Source organism: Meles meles, chromosome 1, assembly GCF_922984935.1.
Source record: "Meles meles chromosome 1, mMelMel3.1 paternal haplotype, whole genome shotgun sequence".
Lineage (NCBI taxonomy): Eukaryota > Metazoa > Chordata > Mammalia > Carnivora > Mustelidae > Meles > Meles meles.
In genome coordinates this window covers 100,625,477-100,640,069 of record NC_060066.1, presented here as the reverse complement: position 1 = coordinate 100,640,069, position 14,593 = coordinate 100,625,477, and the positions used below count along the sequence as shown (strand labels likewise).

Genomic DNA, 14,593 nt, shown 5'->3' with positions numbered 1-14,593 from the left:
ATTATTATTTCCAGAAGCCTAAAAACTAATTTTATTTTTATAACCAAATTATGGTACTGAAGGACTAACCACAAGACAGAATTAGGTACATTATGCATAATTGTTAGGTACGTATGTACCTAACAATTAGCAGATTATGCATATCAGGTGCTATATGCTAGTCTAAAGACACCAGAAAAATGCAGCTAGTTACAGACCTTTTCAAAGTGTTAAAAGCAGTTACACCATCTCCATTTGTCATATTTGTATGGCACTGAAACAAATTCTATATATGGCAACATGCCAATTGAGCATAATAAATTTGAATAATATTGATAGGTCAGATGTCACTTATCAATTCAACATAACACCATTACTTGGGTTTAGGCAAAATTATTATTAATTAGTTAATTTTTCTTAATAGTCCAGGAACATAAAGCCTTCTAAGGAAATATTAAAATACGTCAAAAAAAAAAAACAATTAGTGTAAGAGAGGCAACCAACATTCTCTTTCATCAATTAATACATTACTTTATTCAGCATGTAAATTATTGAATGCCAACTACATGCCACATTAAGTAATAGGGACACAAAGATGAACAATATATATGGTCCTTGCTACTGAGCAGGCACAGTTGAGTTGAAGATTACAAACAAATACTTACAGCATTAGTATATAAAGTATTAGTGGTACAACAGAGGAACAAACAAAATGTTCTGCACAGATAGCCAACTTAGGTATTGGTCTGCCTAGACTCTCTCTGTCAGTGAGAGAAGAACCCACTCTACTGCCTATGATTTGGTGGAAATGTCAGTCATGTGCCCTTCAAAGAGGGTGAATAAGGCCAGACAACTGTCTCCCTGGACACACTGTTTCTTCTGTGGGGAGCATATGACTCAAGCAAAGCAAATTGGGGGCATTCATGAGTGTTGTATAGCTGCTTAATAAAACAGTTATGCTCTGTGTTTGGGATCAGAGATTATGAAAAATGAGCATCTATGACCATAAGTGTCCAGACTAGAAAATGAAGTCAACTAGAGACAAAAAGGCAAAAATATGGGGGAAGAAAACAAAGCCCTGCATCCAGCTATGCCTGAGACCAAACTTACCTCCAGCTTTTTAGTTATCTAGGAAAAAAACTGATATTTTGATAACTTTATTTGAGCTGAGTTTATATCACTAATGTAGGGATAACTGGAAACTGATGAAAAAATTGTTTGGAAATATGAGACCCAAGGGCAATGATACTGGAAAAATTTTACAGAGCATTAGTGTGTCAGGAAACCAACAAACACAAAAACAAAAAACAAAATATGTACTTCCCCTCAACTAATTTTTCAAAATAAAAATTTTCACCATCATAAAAGTACTATTTTAGAATACTTGACTCAAAAATATTTATAAGATTACCTTAAAATTCTATCAGTTTATGTTTCTCTTGAGTTGACTTGGAAGGATATTGCAATTTTATAGGAGCTTTTTCAATTAAAATAATTCAATTAAATTCTGTCACCAAGAAAGAAAAAAGATGCATGACATTTTTTTAAAAGGTATTCAATCAAAATAACTCATTGTGACTATACCTCTTTGTAAGACAAATGTAAGCAGTGCATTCTGCTTAAACATCATATATTGTTATTTGGTCTGTACTATATTTTTAAAAGAAACTTTATAAATAATGTGAAATTTTTACTGTAAACCTACAGGAGATAAAGTTATATAAATCCAAATACTATAGGCCCTTAATTTCCCATCAACACAGAAGCTTTAAATTACAGAAAGGACTGTCCTCTCACATCAAACCATAAATCCTAATAGTCCTCCCAAATTGAGCTTCCAACAATACAAAAAGGGAGTAAATATAAAAAGATAAATCAGTTTTTTTAAGGCTTTGAAACTTTTTAAAAATTCAGAAAAGTACAAATAAGAAAAGAGTACTCTTTATTATCCATATCCAGAATTAACAATTGCTTCCACTTCTATTCACAGTTCCACACATTTTTATTTTGATTACACAAATCACATGTAAAAATATAACCTCTCTCCTGAGTGCGATGTTTCTCTTCAGACACACAAACATACATAGGTATGTGAATAAATGTAAATAAAAAAGTAAAATGTATACATATAAAAATCTGAAAATAAACATAGAGATAAATATAGAATATTTAGTGTTTTTAAATTTACAGAAATGGAATTAAACTTTCTATGGTTTTTAAAACTTCTCTTTTTCCCCCTCTACTGCATCTCTTCTAGGTCATTCTTTGACACATAAAGATCTAGATATTTATCCTCAACTATTCTATAATATTTCACTATGCAGACACAGTTCATTTATACATCCCCTTACTGACAGCCATTTTGACTGTTATCAATTTTTTGCAACATTTACAAATAATATTTCAATAAACATGCATACATATCTCCTTGTGCACATGAAGAAATATTTCTCTGGAACATATTTAGAATTAGGATTGCTAGATCATAGTGTATGCACAGCTTCAGATCTACAAAATGATGCCAACTCTGAATTCATTTTCAATTAAATAATACAGCAGTAATACATAATATATGTAATTTAAAATAATGAAAAAAGGTGCTTGAACTAATCACCACATTTTATTTTTTTTTTATTTTTTTAAATATTTTATTTATTTATTTGACAGAGAGAGGTCACAATAGGCAGAGAGGCAGGCAGAGAGAGAGGGAGAAACAGGCTCCCCACTGAGCAGAGAGCCCGATGTGGGGCTCGATCCCAGGACCCTGAGACCATAACCTGAGCCAAAGGCAGAGGCCTAAACCGCTGAGCCACCCAGGTGCCCCTAATCACCACATTTTAAATTTAAACTTTTCACTAATCGATTTAAGAGTAAAGGTGCTAAGTGTGTTGGTTATCAAAACTCCCTTTGTCTTCACTAACAAGCAAGACTAAGTTCTCCTGCCACAGAATAGTGTGGCAAGTTGTCCACTGTCCCAAGGGTTATTTAGGGGGCTGTGAGATACATGACCCACAGTTCTTACTGCTCAGGCAGCCACAGAGAAGCAGCTTTCCAGAAAAGCAAAGCACACTTAAAGAGACCCAAAGATTATTTCCCCCTTGACTTAAAACTCTTATAAGACATATTCAAATGCACCAAAGTTAGCATGTTAACATTCATGTTCTTTGTCAGTATATTCTACCACATAAACTTGTGTAGTTAGGTAGATCATAACTAAAACTCTAAGACTTCCCTTCCTAGTTTTAATTGCTGCATTTTAGAATTGCATATGGGGCAATCCACGATGCATTGCTGAAAGTAGTATTTACCATACCTTTTCATGAAATTACACTAAAAGATCATCTGAATTCAAATGACCATCAAATTCGTATCATACTACCTTCTGTGTAAATAAGTTTATCCAAAAATAATTTCCCATATTGCCCCTATTATGTTCAAGATGGATCACTAAAATTTCAACCACACAAAATTTGTCATTTATATAAAACTTCACTTAGCATTATTTGTAGCATTATTTTTTTACTCTTTGCATAGAGTTAAAATTGAATTTTTATATATCCTGCACAATTCATCCCTTTATGATATATGTTATATTGATAAAATAATATTCATAAAAATAATTATTATTTAGCACAATTTTCATCCCATTCACTTTTCACTGCGGAATTCAATTTGGAAACAACTTTAGGAAAGGCACCAAGATGAAAACTGAGCTCATGGTGCTTACTGGCAGGGGTCAACATGAGTTTGTCTGTTTATCTGTCTGGCCTGCCTGCCTCCAGCTCAAGTTGTTAAATCTGAAGAAGAAATGTTTAATGATTTTTACGGTGAGAAATTTGGAATTGATGTTTTTAACCAATAAGAGATGGGTTTTAGTTCAAATTTAATCCAAAAGATTCTCCTTCCAAAATGAGTTTTAAATGATTCCCCCGTTGTACACAGGGGGCAGAGAACAAGCATGGACAGACAGGAAGGTGAACTAACCTTAACAAATTAGCTTAGCTCAAGATCATGTTATTTAGTTCCTTCATGAAACAGGGCACACCACGCCCACATCACGGCCCATTACACACCTTCTGGGTGGGTTAGATGGACCTATACTATGTCTGTATGGAAAAGTCAAGAGAAAGATCGCACAGAGTGATAGAGATGTTAGACCTTTCCCAGAGGTCTGAGGTTCCCAGTATATTTTACAAATGCCAGACATAGGGCATATTTTTGAAAACATTAAACAAGTAGGTATTTAAACTAAAAAATAACATTGTAATTTGTCCACAGATGATAGTCCAGTTTAAGTTGTAAGATGAATGCAATGCTCTTAAAACACACTATCAGCCTCCCCCTTGACTGAATGCATAGGTCATTAGGAGATAATATCAAAATCTAAATTTGAGATCTTGAACGTAAAACCCAGGCTACACAGATCATCTGGTCCCACTGTGGTGTGGGTCCTCCTAATAGTGCCCTAGTTTGAGATGGTCTACAGGTTTATTGTGAACAGATGCCTGAGCTAAGGGGGCCCATGTCTAGCCATTTTAGCTAAGAACATGGCACTTAGAGAGCAAAACAAATAAGGGAAACTCTCAGAGAGCACCAATTTAACAGGCTGATTTCTGTCTGAGTGTGCTACTTGTTTTCTTAGAAGTGAAAAATATTCATTCTGGCAGAAAGCCCATCTTCATGAAAAAAAGATCAAGCAGATCTGAACTTTAGCCAAAAGCATTCTTGTTGAAGGCAGGGATGCAACTAAGTCACTGTAAAGTCGAGAGCATAAAACTTCAGAAATAATGTAAGCAGGATCTTGTCTCCCCTGGCTTCCAGGAAGGGCGGGAGGGAGTAAGATAACTCCTGATAGCCTGGCCATCACCATCTCTCCCAGGAGCACACACTTGTGCTCTCCTTCCTTTGCTCTGTCTTTGGAGTCAAAGCCATTTGCGTGCTCTGCTCACTGCAGCCAGGTTCCCTGTTGTTCTGATCCTAAATGCTAGAGCTGTCCCAGCCTCCATCTCCTTTCTCAACTGCTGTCCCTTGTGCCATCTCCTCATCCATGGGTTCTAAACTGCCCAGACCTTGGAATCAGGGGAAGAATGTAACAGATCTCTCCACAACTTCACCTGCTGCCCTAAAACATCTTTCTCTTTCCATCTTACAGCTCTTTCAGAATAGGAATTGGAAAAACATTTTCCAGGTGAGGAAGAGCAGCTGGAGGACACCACTGAATGCATGCATGGCTTGCCTGATTTACAATCATGTTCTTTGGTTTTCTCTGATCTTAGGTTCATTTTCTGCCTACCAAGGGTCAAGCAGCCAGAGCTTGAGTCTATCATCTGTTGCTGTTTGTCTGGCTTGATGTTAACCTGTTATGAAGGGTAATTTATGTCAACTTGACTAAACCATGGTACCCAGATTTTGGTCAAACACCAGTCTAGATATTGCTGTGAAGGTATATTTTTATATGTGAGTAACATCAAAATCAGTAAACTTTGAAAAAGCAGATACCCTCCCTAATATGAACCCTATAATGATCAAGATACCCTCCCTAATATGAACCCTATAATGATCATCCGATTGCTTAAAGTCTTTAAGAGGAAAAGACTGAAGTGCTTGAGAAAGGGGGAATTCTGCCTCCAATGCCCTTCACAACTGAGTTGCAAATCAACTCTTCCTGGGTCTCCAGCCTGCCAGCCTCCTCTTCAAAATTCAGGCTTGCTAGCCCCCACAAAAGCATGAGCCAATTCCTTAAAATGAATCCTTCTCTCTTTTCTCTTGCTCTGTCTTAGAAAGAGCCTATTGATTTTCTCATTCTATTGGTTAAGTTTCTCCAGAAAACCCTAACACACCCAATATGATCCTGGCAAAAGTGGAAATGACAGTGTTCATTCATTCCTTCATTCAGTGTAGTTTTTCGGAAGACATGGCTCAAACTTGGCCAAGGGTCATCCCTTGTAAGGGAGAAGCAAGTAGTTTCAGTGAATGAAACAGCCAGGGGTAAGAAAGGGTTGAACTCCTGGCCAGGGAGGCTCAACAAAGTTTTCTAAACCTGCGTGGAATATGCACAGTCACTGAAGGGCCTCCCAAGTTCAGATGTGCATCTCAGAATTCTCTGAGGAGGGTAGCTCTGAGGAGTCTTAATTCCTGACAGGTGTTGCTTCAGTGAAAATCATCACTAGCTGTATGGAGACCACCAAGTGAAGAGCACAAGAAAGAAAGGGCCGGTCTCATGTGAACATTGCATGGGGTTGGTGCTGGGTAGATAGTACTGGCATTTTTCTTTTCCTTTTTTTTTCATGTTTGATACTTATCTACATATCTTTAATAATGGTTAAAGTATCTATACATAAATCACAATACTATAAAGACTTTAAAGAAGATATTAGAACAACCTTATAATAGTTTCTCAATCTACCTTCTTTATTTTGCTCTTCAATAAAATTTCCAGCCTATCTTCACACTATTTTCCAGAAATGGATTATAATCACTTCTCAAACTATGAATTAAACCAAGCTGGGTTGAAGCGCTCCACTGCACTTGTTCACAAAATCCCCAGGATGAGGAAATCAATTAAACAATGGGTCTTAAAGCACTGAGAGCCATCAGGTGCTCACAGAAAGTTAAAATTGGGAGGTAACAGGGGAACACACACACAAAGACTTATGTTATGATTTTCTCTAATATCCCAGTTTCTTACAAGGAACAAGTATGCTATTATAATCTTGAAGAACTTGAACTTTTTTTAAAAAAAGTTGTCTTACAGATTAATTAGTCCAACCTCTGACTCTATGTGTAAGACAAGAGGGAAAAGCAAAAGGGAGAGGAAAGAAGTGGAATATGAGTACATATTCATCCTGGCTAAATCTTAACACTACCTTTTCAAGGCAGTTGTTAATATGTTGATTTCAGAATTGGAACTTTTCATTCCAAACATTTCACTCTCCTCAAAGCAAAGCAAGTGGCCATGGGGAATGGCTCTCAAGTGTGTCTGCTTACAAAGCAGGCACTGTCTACAGACTCCCACCTAACCTTAAACTCCTCCTGAGGAAAATAGTCCCAGGACAATGGAAGGGCACATTCATCACCTGCCAGCCACTGAGAACCAGGGGTTGTATCAGAAAACAGTCTTCCTGATTTTCATTTTATTATAATTTCCACCTCATTATCCTAAACCAAATTCCCACTTCCCTCAGACAGGGCAGTTAGCATTTCATTTAAATCCTTTGTCTTCCAGAGGTTACGTGGTTGGAATTAACAAATACCCCATGCTTGTACAAATGAGCTAACAATGAAAATGTCAATGGAAGGTGTGAACCAGTCCAAGGTAAGTCAATATGAACGTGAGTGTCCAGCTGCATCACTGAGGTCATTATAAGCATCCAAATATAAAAGAAAGCATTATAATTTTGAAGCATGGCATTCCTGTCTTTGGAAACCTAAAGAGAACAGACAACCCAACAAAATAGTTACAGACTTTTTTCTTTCTTTGTGTACGTGGTCTTTCCAGCAGATGTCACTAAAGAGCAGGCCACTCTTCTAGGTCAAAGAAATGATTTCAAGGGAGATGAGGAGGTTTAATATGTCTTAAATTTCACAGTACCAGAAGGACTAGACTATAGGCTGAATAGTGTTCCCTGAATCCCATTCACTTGCATGTGAAAATAGCAGTCAGCAGCAAAGCTTCACTCTGAGGTGATAATACACCACATTGCATAAAATAATGTTTTTTGATACAAAAGTTGGGTATTTACCCTTTCTGATGGAGGCATAATACTCCATAGTGTATATGGACCACATCTTCCTTATCCATTCTTCCGTCAATCTGAGGGTTTTGAAGGGGCAGGGGGTGGGAGGTTGGGGGATCCAGGTGGTGGGTATTATGGACGGCATGTATTATTGCATGGAGCACTGGGTGTGGTGCATAAAGAATGAATTCTGTTACACTGAAAAGAAATTAAATAATAATAATAATTATAATAATAATAATGCTTTTTGGAGAATAAGAAGCTGTGACTGAATCTTCACATAAAACTCAAATGTAACCTCTTGAATGTAAAGACATTGCTAACTTTGTCATTTGAGTGAAAATATATTTCAAAATAGTAAGATTTAACTTTTTAAATTAATTACTTAACATAATTCATTCTATTAGGATCATTATAATACTATACAACAATATTAACATTTCTGTCCCCTCTTTTCATGTTAAGCATGGCTTATCTGAATGCCCCTGTGCTTGGGAGAGTGGCCAACACCATTAGATCCTGCTAGACAAGTACACCACATGAGCCAATAAACACAGTCTGGGAATATTACAGAATCCCTGAGATCAGACTTGATTATGTTTTTATCTTGGATTACATTTATCTTGTTTGTCTTTCCCGTTTCCTACTATTAGGTTGCTACTTTGTTCTGGGGTTATTAGAAAGATTTCCCTTGACCTGGTTCTCCACCATGTATTTGATGACCAAGGCTTGTCAGGGGTGAGATTCATTTCCAGGATGCACTGTGCCACAGAATAAAGGTCATCTTATTTATATGTTACATATCTAGCTCCAGACCTCCCCATACCTCCCTGTCTGTCCCTAGGCACACCGGAGTGAAATAGGCCAAACTTTTTAATCACATATTGGTCACACTGTTTCATAACTCTACATGTGTGCACTTGCTGTTCCTTTGTTTGGAATGTCCTGTCTTTTCTTTATCACATGCTCAAGTATCCTCTAAGACAACAAGCAAATATCACCCCCATGATAAAGCTGAAGGTACTGCCTTTGAAGCAGCTTCACAGTTGGTCAGAAGGAAGCACACATAGCCAGTAATAGCAGCTCTGTCACCTGCACTAGATACTTGGGTGTCCCTCATCGTCATTGACTGCTTTTCATGATGCAATGTTGGCATGACCCTCCAAATCCATCCTTTATTTCCTCAGGGAAACATTCCTTGACAACTTCTCTCTGGAGTCCTATGTGATCCTTCAAGGTATTTGCAATGGGAGGCAGTTTAGTGTTGTGGTCTGGAGTGCAGACTTCAGAACCAAAGAAGTACACTGAATTTGGTCTTGGCCACTCCCCAGTCATGTGACTTTTGATAGGCCCATACTCTCTCTGGGGTTCCTCATCATAAAATGTGGACAATGTTACTCAGCCCATTGTATTAAATATCATAATTCACCCAAATCATTTAGAGTAGTGCTTAGCATGTGGTAAATGCTAGTAGTTGTAACATTACCACAGCCAATATAAATTCTGTTATTATAGCATTTTATTTATTTTTTTAAAGATTTGATTCATTTATTTGACAGAAAGAGATCACAAGTAGGTAGAGAGGCAGGCAGAAAGGAGGAAGCAGGCTCCCTGCTGAGCAGAGAGTCCCATGCAGGGCTTGATCCCAGGACTCCGGGATCATGACCTGAGCCGAAAGCAAAGGCTTTAACCAACTGAGCCACCCAGGCGCCCTTATTATAGCATTTTAAATACAACATTGTAATTTTCTAATTATAGTGTCTTTGCTTCCCACCCAACAGAGCTAAACTGGGAGCTTCTTAAGAGCAGGAAATATGTCTAAGTCATCTTGGTATACACAGCATAAAGTTTGCATCTTGAGCATAAGTACTAAGAGCATTTAATAACAATAATCACAACAATAATAATAGTGGGATGAATCAGCTATGGTTCACAATAGGCAATATAGGAAATACTAGAAATATAAAACAAATGAAAAGTGAGGTTTCGGTTCAGTTGCATATAAGACACTCACCAGTAAATGAAAAATCAACTTCTGTAAGTATTAGTGAAAACACTCTTATTCAAAACCCATTTTTCAGAAAGAAAAAATTCAGTTAACTTAATGTATAGTTATTCCTCTATGAAACTAGACACTGACATTTGCAATTTTGTACCTGAGTGTCACACACAAGATTGGCCCAATTATTGGGAAATGTGACCTGTATGCTATAGACAATGACAGGAAATCAAATCTCCATATACAACTACTTCATTCCTGTAACTATCAGAGAAGCTGACAAAGATATTAGATTTTTCAATAGCCTCAACATCTCAACTATGTGATGTCTTTTTGGAAAATACATTTCTGTCTATAATTTTAGTAAATTATCTAACACTTTTGCTTTTATCTCCCATACCAAGATTTGCATGACAGTGATAACAACTGGAGGAAAAAAATCTAATTTTATTTCCAAAAGAAATAAGTCTCTATATTTATAATTTTTGTTGCATTTATTTGTCAACTCACTAAAGGTGACTTTCTCTTTTATCATTTCATTCAAATTGTCCTGGCCCAGGCCATCTATGCACTCTTGATGGATAAAGTCAATGAATGTGTTTGAGTCATCATTTTACTTTGTCTTTTGGTGGCATTTGATAATGTTAACTCCCTTCCTCTTTAAGCCCTCCTGGATTTTCTCCTTTCTCTCCTAATAGACTGTCATAGACTCCTTTTCCAGATCAGATTCTTTTTGTTTGCCTCTTAAACACTGATGTCTCCAAGGCTGTGCTTTCAGCCCTCTTCTTTCCTCCCTTAACCTTCTCAAGCAATCTTATCCACTATTTTGGTTTCATGAAACTATGTTAAAGCGAAGAAATGTGAATTATATGAGTAACATGTGTGTGCATATACACACATACATTCATGTATATAAAAACACACACATACCAAATCTCTACCTTTTTCTTAGATATCTACCACATTCTCCATGCCTGACATTAATCCAGCCACTTGATCTCCCTAAGAGATAAAGGTTCCAAAGGCACCTCAACTTTCCCCAAAGTCTTGTTCCTAATATCCACCCAGACATAAAATCACAGACCTAAGAACACATTTGTATAGCTATCAAGTCCCCTCTGAGTCTTACCACAGGCTAGTTCTACCCCCACATCATCACCATCCAGACAATCTATATCCTCATGGACTCGCTACATGCCCCTTGCACCCAGCTATGTAGGATTTCTGTAGGAAGCAATCATTTTTGTTTTGTTTTTGATTTATTTTAACCTTCCCAGTTTAAAATCTTTCAGTGGCTCCCCATTGTCAGCAGAGCCCAGCTGTAACTGCTTGTACAGTTGTAACTGATTCCCCTACTTCCCAGCCTTTCACCTGTGAATACTTCTGGCACCCTATGTTTAGCCATGCCAAAGTGCTTTCAATCTCTAGAACACTTCAAAATGTATCATTCTTTTATGGCTTTTGATGTGTTGTTCTTTCTTTCTAGAATTTTTTCCCACCATCCAACCTAGAAAAAAAAAATCCATCTTTAAGCATTATGCTTAATAGTGATCTCTTCTATAAAGCTATGAACCTCATTTAAAAACCGACTCATTACAATTACAAAAGAATAAAATACCTAGGAATAAATTTAACTAAGGATGTAAAAGATCTCTACTCTGAAAACTATAAGATATTGATGAAAGAATCTGAAGATGTTAAATAAATGGAAAAAACTCTAAACTTATCAATTGGAAGAATATTGTTAAAATATCCATACTACTCAAAGAAATCTACAGGTTCAATGCAATCCCTATGAAAATTTCAATGGCATTTTTCACAGAAATAGAACATATAATTCTAAAATTTATAGGGGACTACAAAAGACCTTAAATAGCAAAAGTGATCTTGAGGGGGCACCTGGGTGGCTCAGTGGGTTAAAGCCTCTGCCTTTGGCTCAGGTCATGATCCCAGAGTCCTGGGATGGAGCCCCACATCCGGCTCTCTCCACAGGGAGCCTGCTTCCTCCTCTCTCTCTGCCTGCCTCTCTGCCTAGTGTGATTTCTCTCTGTCAAATAAATAAAATATTAAAAACAAAAAAAAAACAAAAGTGATCTTGAGAAAGAAGAACAAAAAACCAGAGGCATCATACCTCCTAATTTCAAGCTATATTAGAAAGTTGTTATATTATAGCAATCAAAACAGTATGGTACCAGCATAAAAATAGAGACTGAGATCAATGGAACAGAACAGACAACCCCGCAATAAACCAACACATATGTGGTAAACCAACACATATGTGGTCAATTAATTTATGACAAAGGAGTCAAGAATATACAGTGGAAAAAAAAAAGAATATACAGTGGAGAAAGGGTATTCTCTTTAATAAGTGGCATTGGGAAAACTGGACAGCCACATGCCAAAGAATGAAATTGGACTATTATCTTACACCATACACAAAAACTAACTCAAAATGGGTTAAAGACTTGAATTTAAGATTTGAAACCATAAAACTCCTAGAAGAAAACATAGGGAGTGAACTCCTTGACATTGATTTTGGTGATGATTTTTTTTTTTTGGATTTGAAACCAAAATCAAAACAACAAATGCAAAACTAAGTAAATGGGATATGTCAAATTAAAAAGCTTATGTACTGGATAGGAAACCATTAATAAAATGGAAAGGCAACCTATTTATTGAATAGGAGAAAATATTTTCAACTCTATCTCTGATAAGGGCTAATATCCAAAATATACAAAGAACTACAACTCAATACAAAAAAAAAGAAAAATTAACAGTGCAACTAAAAAAATGGGCAGATGATCTGAATACTTTCCCAAAGAGGACATAGAAATGGCCAATTAGTATAGTAAAAAGTACTCAATATCACTAATCATCAGAGAAATGCAAATCAAAAATACAGTTAGATATCACCTCACACCTGTTAGAATGTCTATTATGGAAGAAGAAGGAGTAGGAGGCGGAGAGGGAGGGAATGGGAATGGGAACGGGAAGGAGAAAAGAGAAGGAGAAGAAGAGGAAGAAGAAGGAGGAGGAGGAGAAGGAGGGGGAGGGGGTGAAGAAAAAGAAACTGTTGGAAAACATGAGGAAAAGGGAACCCTTGTTCACTGTTGGTGGGATTGTAAATTGCTGCAGCTACTATGGAAGACAGTATGGAGTTTCCTCAAAAAATAAAAATAAAACTACCACTTAATCTAACAATTCCACTTGTAGGTATTTATCTGAAGGTAACAAAACATTAACTGGGAAAGATATGTGCACCCCCATGTTCATTGCAGCGTTATTTATAAGAGCCAAAACTTGGAAGCAACCTAATAGTCCATGAATGGATGAACAGATTTTTAAAATGTGGTATATACAATGAAATATTATTTGATCATAAAAAAGAAGGAAATTTGTATTTGCAACACCATGGATGGACCTTGAAGTCATATACTGAGGGAAATAAGTCAGACAAAGAAAGAAAAATACTTAAATGTGGATCCAAAGAAGAAAAAAAATAAAAAGGAAAGCTCAACTGTGCCTGTGGTGTACCTTTCCCCCTTCCTTAGCTACTATTCTGTAAACATCTGCAACACAGTCCACAGGTTCTGTTCCATGAGCATGGTCACTGAGATGCAATTTGGTTCAACAAAGAGGTGAAAAAATGAGTGCATTACACTCTTAAAAGTTATAAAACATACCTTTCGCAAAAACAAAGTATTTTTCCCCTGTGTTATCCCTGCTAAATCTACACACAATGAAAACTGAAAAAAGAATATTTATTTATGACTTATAGAAAAATGGCTTGTCCTCTTTTCTTTACCAATCTGCTCTTTTCATGACTGGTTTTCTGTAATGGTATTTTTGTATTATCATTCACCCCACAGTGAGATCAGTGTAACTTCTCATCCGAAGAGCTTAATAAATGTCTATGACCTCAATACATTACAGAATAGGATAGCAAGACAGAGAAATCAACATGCTGAGAAAATGGCCACAATAGCACAACTGTTTGAAAGTGCAACTTCAGTTGCACTCACTAAAAACACACAAAGAGGAGGGGGCTTCTTTTTTTTTAAGATTTTATTTATTTATTTGACAGATAGAGATCATGAGTAGGCAGAGAAGCAGAGGGAGAGAGGAGGAAACAGGCTCCCTGCTGAGCAGAGAGCCCAATGCAGGACTCCATCCCAGGATGCTGAGACCATGACCTGAGACAAAGACAGAGGCTTCAAACCCACTGAGCCATCCAAGCACCCCCCTGACTGAGAAGTCATTGGACTATCCATTTTTGTGTCACAGGTAGGAATCATTGTGTCAACCTCAGAAAGCTTACCAGTATTGTGGAAGCTTAAAAGAAGGACCAACCAGCTGAGTATTATGGTGAACATTATCTACTTCCACCAGTTTTTACCATAATACAAAATCTTATTTCCAATGAATTATCATGTTAGTAATACAACAGGCTAAAGAAGAATTTTACTCTTGTAGGAAGAATTTTACTCAACCTACTTCTGTCTATAGTATCTGTAACTTATTTGTACAAATGTATATTGACTGCTGGTGTTATATTTCAATTTATGGTACAGATCATAATTCATGTCACAAAATTCTCTAACCCCATAACATACACAATTGGAGCATTTTTATCATTAACATTCTCTCATTAAAATAATACATTAACAATATTATATTCTATTAAAAAATTATTCTTCCTTTAAGTGGCATGAGAGATAAAGATTGAAATTTATTCTTTATCAAATGTCTCAGATATTTCTAGAAATATTACATGATCAGAAAATCTATAAACTTCTAAATGTTCTTACATAAAACAAATGACCAACAAACATTGGTTGCTTAGTTAGGCTTTGGAAACATTTTTAACTTCTTAGGCAAT

At 36.5% G+C, this 14,593-nt stretch overlaps 1 protein-coding gene across 1 annotated transcript in view; it reads right to left on the bottom strand.

Annotated features, from left to right (window-relative positions):
• Positions 1-14,593, bottom strand: part of PXDNL (peroxidasin like) — a 521,054-nt gene that overhangs the window by 327,607 nt on the left and 178,854 nt on the right. The window lies entirely within an intron of this gene.